Here is a 7,937-nt window from a genome sequence, read left to right on the forward strand (position 1 = left end):
CTCCCTACACCCTCTCCCCACGGGATTGCTTTTCTAGATGATCCATTTTGGATAGATACTTAATGCAAAGGAAAGGTGCAACATTTCCCTAGAAGATTCCAAACAAAGGTCTTTCTTCTTAGTCAATTTACATTTCTCATTGTTCTCAGTTTTTAATTTTAAAGAATACCTTTCTCTTTGAGTGATGCAGAAATAACAGCAAAAGACAGAATTAGTTTTACTATAATGTTGACGTGTACTTTTACATTCCTTGCTTGATTCTAAAATCCTGCACCAACTAATAGAAAAATGGAAACTCCAAGATCTCTGAAAGTTTAGCATATGGCTGCTTGAAGAACCACTTTGTTTGATGTACATCACACCAAGCTTTTCTAAGAGTAGACCAAATTAGATATCAAGTGATGGTCCAAGAAAGACACAGGGGGGTAAGTTAGAAATTAACCCTAATGTCTAAGAACTGTGTGCCTGGTTTATCTTTATGGCAACTCAGTACCCTGATGAGTAGAGAAGAATATGGAACATGTCAAAACCAGGTCTGTAAAGTGCCTGGGCTAAGTGAAACCTCACCTCAATTCAGGAGCTATTTTGAATGGAAATCACCCAAAGGCCTTTGCAGCCAGACTAGGAAGAGAACAAAGTGTGAAACAGAGAAGGATGTAGGTCTGTTTAGTTGGTCTGTATGATGTGATATGAAAGTTTGTCCTTTATGTGGTTCATGAGTGCAGAGAAGCTATTAGTGTCCCCCTGTCCCCAAACAAACTCTATGGTGGAAACTGATCATAAACTCGCAACAAATTTGGGCAAGTGTTGGGATTTTTCCTTTCCTGCAATATGGGCTATTGGTGGATGGTAGAATTGCTCAGGGAAAAGGAAATTTATTTGTCCATTGAATCAATTATTATGGAAATACAGTTCTTCAATACAATTAGAAATGTGCTTGTAAAGGTACATCAGTGATGTTATTTGACAATTTAAATTTAGATTAAAGGCTCTTTTTGAAAAACAATTCCAAGATATTTCCTAATGTCGTGCTTGCTTCAGCAGCACATCTACTAAAATTGGAACAATGCAGAGAAGATGAGCCTGGCCTCTGTGCAAGGATGACACGCAAATTCGTGAAGCGTTCCATATTTTTGTCTCTTAGTTTTATAAATATATATGTATTCAAAATAAAAAAAAGACATTTCAAATATTGTTTATGGTAAAGATGAACAATGTCCTGCCATGTTTTTTCTTTATCTGGAAGGAAGTCCGAGCTGGGCTCTGTGCAGTCTTCTTACACTAACAAGTGCCTCAAGGTAACATCTTCTCTCACAGCCCCTCCCAATGAAAACTGCCCCTTTCAGTCATATTCAAAAACTTTTAATTTCCTAACCTATTCTAGTTTATTATCTCTTGATCATTGCCCTTGATGAGTTTATCCTCTCTGGAATGTGTTTTCTTGCCATCTCCCACATATAAAATCCTACACATCCTTCAAGTATATGTCCCAAATCCAATTTCCATGATGTTGGAAGTGACTTTTTTTAATCCGTCATGTGGTTTTACAAGCTCTTTCATTGTTTTTTAAATGCTATTTGCTCCCTTGCAAAACTTAACACTTATAGCTCTGCAGAAAATCATATCATTTTTAATTCATTCTGCAATGTCACCAGAAACTGGACATTCTGCTTTCCTTGAATAGTCTCTGTAATAAGGAACATTTGATGCCTTGAAGCAGGCTGTTTCAGTTTGGGAAACCTCTAATTTCTAGTTCTCCCTTACATAGAGCTGAAATTTGTTTTTCAATAAATTCTAACTGTTGATCATAAATTGGCCTTTACACATGGGTATAAGTAAATACTGTATAACTAGTTATTTATTCATTAGACCATAGATTGGTTCGTGTTTATTGAAAAAATGATGTCATGATGTCATAAAGCTAACATTTAGAGGGAGAGATATTCTCACGTCTGTTAGATAATAAGGTCTTTGCAGACAAGCATGAGGCCTAATATCTTTTTCTGTTGCCTCACAAAGTATGTAGAGAGCAGGAAACAGAAAGGCCTTGGATGTGGAATATGAAAAACATGATTTTGTGCTGATTAATAGAGGTGAGTGAGTGGTCCCTCTCATGGGCTTTGTAAGTACTGAAGATGTCAGGGGGTCCCCCTGATTACGGGGCAGAAGTTGGTGGCTGAGTCTGTGACCTGCAGGGAGCTAAACATGCTCTTACCCTTGGGGCTCTTACCCTTGCTTTCTGCTTTACCTCTGTAATACTGAAAATTACAAGGATGAGTTCATCTGTAGCGCTGTGTCTGAGGCATAAAATCCAATAAACCTTGTGTAACTGCCATTAAAAATAGAAACCGTCTTTCCTGGACACGAGTCTGGGGGATTCTGGTCCACTGTCTGATCAAAGGGAAACAGCTACAGAATTCAGGCATCAGCTCTGCAGTTATTAAAATGATTCATTTTATTGTCCCAGCTTCCCAGGAACACCTTAAAAAGTCACCTGGCACTTAACTCTCCTTGCAGTCTTTTTGGGAATACCATTTACATTTTGCTTTTCCCTGTTAGGAGACATCCCCGTTTACACCTTCAATGATGCCACAGGATCACTAGGGAAGGTCTTTGGGAGTTATTCACTCTCCCTCCCATCCTGACGTTGCCATAAGGAGTCCATTCACCTGTCACTCACGCCCATTAGAGAAGCAGATGATAGATCAATATGTTCACTTGATTGATAGAAATGGCAGTGATTTTGGAAAGCAGGGAGGATCTCTCCTTAGACAGCTCCTCTGCCCTCCTGTTTTCCTTTGTTATTTTTATACTCTCGTAGCCAAAGCAAACATTAGCAATGTTATCAATCATCATAGCACACATTAAACAGAGCTCCCACATAGGTTCAAGGTTACAAAATATTCCCTGAATTTCAAAGTGGTTACATGTTCAAAGCAGTCCTACCCTCAACTACTTAATAGCTTGTACACAACTATGATTTAATAAAATTAATTAATTAATTAATTCATAGCTTGTCAACACTTTACTAAGTGTTAAACTGCACTGGGTCGTTGACCAGCACTATGGGCCTTGGAGCATCCAGTCTTCTAAGTTTGTCTATGTCAGAAGGCCTTGTTAGTGAATTAATAAGTCCAGATGGTGGCACATGGGCCCATGTGCTCCTGCCAGGGCCTGCCAGCAGCACCGTGCTTGTCCTGGTTACTTAGGATAACAGTAGTGACATCACTAAGGGAGACAAATGAAATATTTCCCATCTTGCAATTACTACCCTAGATAAAGTGAGAAGAGACTGTAAATGTACGTGTGGTACTGTACTGTTTCATGCATTTATTTTTTATATTCTATCTATATGTCTGTTACATTAATGAGACAGATGCCAGGATTTTGCCACCCTTTGGGAAGGCAAAGAGTCTAGTGGTGTAAAAGTCACATGTACATTGTGTAATTCTAGGTAAATTAACTTTTGGGGGTTTTAATTACTAATTATTAGGATAATACTAGTATCTATAATGTAGATTTCTTGGTACTAGTACATGAAATCATACTTCTTATGCACCTATCGGAATGTATGGCACATGCACATATTTTATGAGGGTTAGCTAGAACTAATATTATCATCAGCACAATATTGTAATCATTATTAATTTTCAGCATGCCACACTGTCGTTTGAGTTAGCTTAGAATCCTGAGTTAACAAACTATGGATGAGATGGCAAAACAACAAATTTATCATGTTTACTTTCTCATGCATAAGAATGAAAATATCATAAATTCGTTAAGTTCATTCACTAAAGTTAAGAAAAAATTATAACTGTGAACTAAGGAAAGTTGTAAGCAATGTTACAATGAAATGAATACAACTGTATCCCTGGTAACAAAAGTTTGCATTTCAGTGGTGAGATAGTGAAAAACACATGTAAGTACCACAATGTGTTAGATTTGCTACATTAGAAATACCTGGTACGGTTCTGGTTCCAGTTTGTTTAAGGAGAAAGGAGAAAGTGGTCAGTTCTACTGGGGCAAGTGTCAGGACAAGAACTGGGAGAGGAGGGGAAGCTTGCAAACCTCTATCATAGCCGAGTGGTTAAGTGCAGATGGGCATTCCACGCTGCGGGAACAGCGCCAGCAACGGCCCAGGTGCAGGAAACAACTTCATGTTCTGAAATGACGGGAGTGTGGGGGTGGGGGATGGGGACATGGCAACTGATGAGGCTGCCTTGCCAAGCGGGGGACTGATTAATCCATCAGTAGATGATCTGTGACCCCTCACCCTGTGGTAAGGTATGGTAGGTGCTGAAGAGACAGAGGTGGCCTTTGCTTTGATTGACTTACACTCTGAATAATCACATTTCCCCGTTTCTGTGGGAAATGGGGCTTTACTGAGGTGGGGTGAACATGACCTGATTTTTACTACAGGAAGATCACTTGTGTGGCTATGAAGAACAATGTTTGAAGGTAGGCACAGCTGGTGACAGAGAGACTGGGGGAATAATTATTTATTAGTTGAAATGAGAGGAACTGGATGAGGACGCTGGGAGTAAGGATGGGAAGGAGACACCAGCTGTGCTACAAACTTGGTAACAAGCCTGAATGTGTAAGTGTTGGTGGCACATTGAGTCTCAGGGGTAAAGGAGAAGGTCAAATCAAGACGATCTTCAATACTGGGGGAGGCTGAGGCAGATGGATTACCTGAGGGCAGGATCTCAAGACCAGCCAGAGCAAGACCCTGTCTCTAAAAAATTCAAAAAATAAATTGGCTGGGCCTGTGTGCCTATTGTCCTCTCTACTTGGGAGGCTGAGGCTGGAGGATCGCTTGAGGCCAGCAGTTCAAGGCAACAGTGAGCTCTGATCCTACCACTGCACTGTAGCCTGGGTGATAGAGCAAGACTCTGGTCTCTTAAGAGAAACAAACAAGAAAACCAATGCCCCTAAGTAGACTGACGGCGTCTTCCTTGTGTGAGAGGGACGCTTTCTGTGATATTGGTGTCTCATCCGCTTTTCCAGATAAGCTGTATGTGGGGTGCTAAGATGAGCTGGGGAGTGGTGTCCCAGGAGGTGATGTGTTTAGAGTGAGTGGGGGGTTGGGAAATGACACAGGGATCTTAATCAGGATAGGGCCATTTGGCCTTTGCCTGTCCTTGGCCTTGCCCAGATCTGGTCATTCTCATCCGCCATTCTAAACATAGCTCCAACCTAAGCTCTGGAACCACTCCTTGGACTTAAGTATTTCAGCTGTGAGAGTGTCAGCCAGACTGTCCTTCATTCACCCAAGTGGGCAGACAGAAATAAATGCTCCAAGGGGAGGTTAACAGGGCAGGGGTTGGTGGCATTATTATTTTTACCTCTGGAGAAGGCAATGAATTTCTCTGCATGTTCTTGTAACCCTGGACTCTCCCTCCCTTCTCACTTTGCACAAATGCTGAGGTCTGAGGTTTTTGTAAGGCTGTCCCTATGGCTTGTCTCACTGTGTCTTCTCCCAGAGCACAGAAATACACTGCAGTGTCCTCCAGCTGTGAGTCAGAGATCGTGAGACTGATGGATTTGGCTGCTTTCTGGAAGTTCACAGAGAAGCGATTCTGTCTTGCATTTTGCTGGTCAGATGCTTGGCGAATAACCAAAACGATCTGCCCACTGGGAAGTTGTTTGTACCAGTACAAAACATAATATGTATAACTAGTGCGATATGTACAGGGCAGGGTCACCATCTCTCCTTCCTGCACAGACATCTCTAGTTGAGACTGAGTGACTGTCTGGGCCACGCTGAATCCTGTGGGAAGAGAAAGGGTTGTACTGGGTGTCCTGTCAGAATGAGGGACAGACAGACTCACAAGCTGCTTCCCATCCCCACACATCTTTCTTTTTCTTGATCCAAACCTCAGGCAAAATCCTTCCTCTCTCTCACCCACAGTATCTGGGCCCATGAGGGGATTAGACCCTGTGCCATTATTCATCTTCCTTCCCACTTTCCAGTCCTGTGGGACACTAGTCAAAGCCAATACAAGTGCCTTCCTTACCAAGACAGGCAGAGACCACGAGTGCCAACACCCAGCCGGGGCATGTCATGCTGGCAGCTGCCTCCTGCAGGCTGAGCAGCCTCCTGTTCTTCCCTGGACCTTGTTATCAGCTGGGTCATGACGTCACTGCTGCAGGACAGGAAGTGGGAGGGTGTGTGCTGCTGCCTCCCTCGGGAAAGTTCATCAGTGCTTTTTGTCATTGGCTTCATAGAATAAAACTGGCTATAATGTGAAATAAAAAAGATGTCAGAGTTGTAACTCATTCTGGGATCCAAATGAAGAGGGGCAGGAGCTGGTAAATTGTTTTTGTAAAGATGCAATGTGGAGAGAAGGGCGAGTGGAGGAAAGACAGGGAAAGTTAACCTGGCCTCTGCTTCTCCATAAGCTTCTCTCTCTCTCTCATCCTCCGTCCTTCTCTCTTTCTTTTGCTTTCTTTCTTCTTCTCTCCCTCCTTCCCTCCCTTTGTCTTTCTCTCTCTTTCCTTTTATTCTTCTCCGTCCCTTCCTCTCTTTCTTCTATACCACCTTGAAGCCAATATGATAAAAAAAGTCTTGGGTTGTGATAAAATAGGTATTAGTTATATTATTATTTGACGAAACTGTATAACTTTGAGAAATGATCAAAATAATGGCAATACCATCAATAACAGATAGTCTCAAGGAAATTGAAACCAGGATTTTGACATCTAATTGCACTGAAATTTGCTGATAACTTTCTTCTTTTTACAAAAAGAATAGCTGATTCTGGTTGTGTCAGGGAGCTCGACAATACTGGTGGCAAGAGTTGTTGTAAGGACTTTTGGTCCCTTCTATTAATGACTCCGTGAAGAATCAGGACAATCAACATGGCCTTCACCTGGGAACATTCTGATTGGCTTGCCCTGCTTGGATCTACCTGGGCTCTGTTAAATCTACTCAGTTAACTAGTTCTTTAAAAAAAAAAAAAGACACTGGGAGGGTTATTGGGACAAGTTCCATTTGACATAGTGGCGTCTCTGCTGTAATTCATATTTATTATCTTCTTCCATTCATTCCCCTCTGGCTAACACTCCCGCTGGGCTACATTTCCTTCCCAGGGAGGTAACCTTCTGGAGCCTTTTATCTCTGAGGCATCTAAGCCACTGGCTATTCTGCTCTAAGCAGGCCACAGTTGCCACAATTGCTGGTTTACCATAATCATGACAGAAAAGTGCTGAAAATCATGTCAGGGAAACCTCTGAGTTTGAGACATATTTCTCAGCTCTCACTAGGTGGTAACATGATAGTCAGGGTCAATTTTCCCTGCCAGTGTACTAACTCCTGTCTTAGCCATCTGGTCTATTGGCAGGAGGATCCCCAAATATCCAGGCAGTTTGGGTAACTTGAGGTTTGGTAAAACCTTTTCTGTTTCCTTAGTAGAAGCATCTTGCTCCCTTTTTATCCTCAAGGGCAACAAGACATCTAGTTCAGCAGAACCTACAGTTGTGAGAACAGGAAGCATAAGGGTGGGCCATTGAGGAGGGAGTTGATGGGAGATAGTCCTATTTCCACCCCTTGGTGTCCGAGTCTATGTATTTTATACAACAGGGACACAGCGTTATCTTGAAAAATAACCTTTCAATTTCTCAGAGTGCCCTTCCTCACCTAGTGCTGTAGCTGAGCCCTCACGTGGTCACTCTAAGTTCTGTCCAGGTAGTTGTCTGTGGCTAATGCTATGTATTTTAGGGTTAGTGTACCCAAGAGATGTGTGCACAGTCACACCCCCTTGGCTATAAAGTGGGTCTGTGGATGCAAAAGGATGTGAGATCCTTTAGATATCATAATAGTCAATGAGGCATTCTGAGCCCTCATTCATGTGGCTACATGTGGCCCTGTGCCAGGGAAGAAAAACTCAGACCCAGAACTTGTATTAATAATAAAAAAGTTCTGAAACCTCCAGAGT

The 7,937-nt window shown here is 42.1% G+C and overlaps 1 non-coding gene across 1 annotated transcript; it reads left to right on the forward strand.

The window, feature by feature from the left end:
- Positions 1-1,028: 1,028 nt before the first annotated feature.
- LOC111722716 lies at positions 1,029-1,135 on the forward strand. Its single transcript, XR_002771416.1, has one exon. It is a non-coding gene; the product is annotated as a U6 spliceosomal RNA (small nuclear RNA).
- Positions 1,136-7,937: the final 6,802 nt, after the last annotated feature.

This window comes from Otolemur garnettii, unplaced genomic scaffold (assembly GCF_000181295.1).
Source record: "Otolemur garnettii isolate 467f Iridium unplaced genomic scaffold, OtoGar3 scaffold00327, whole genome shotgun sequence".
NCBI lineage: Eukaryota > Metazoa > Chordata > Mammalia > Primates > Galagidae > Otolemur > Otolemur garnettii.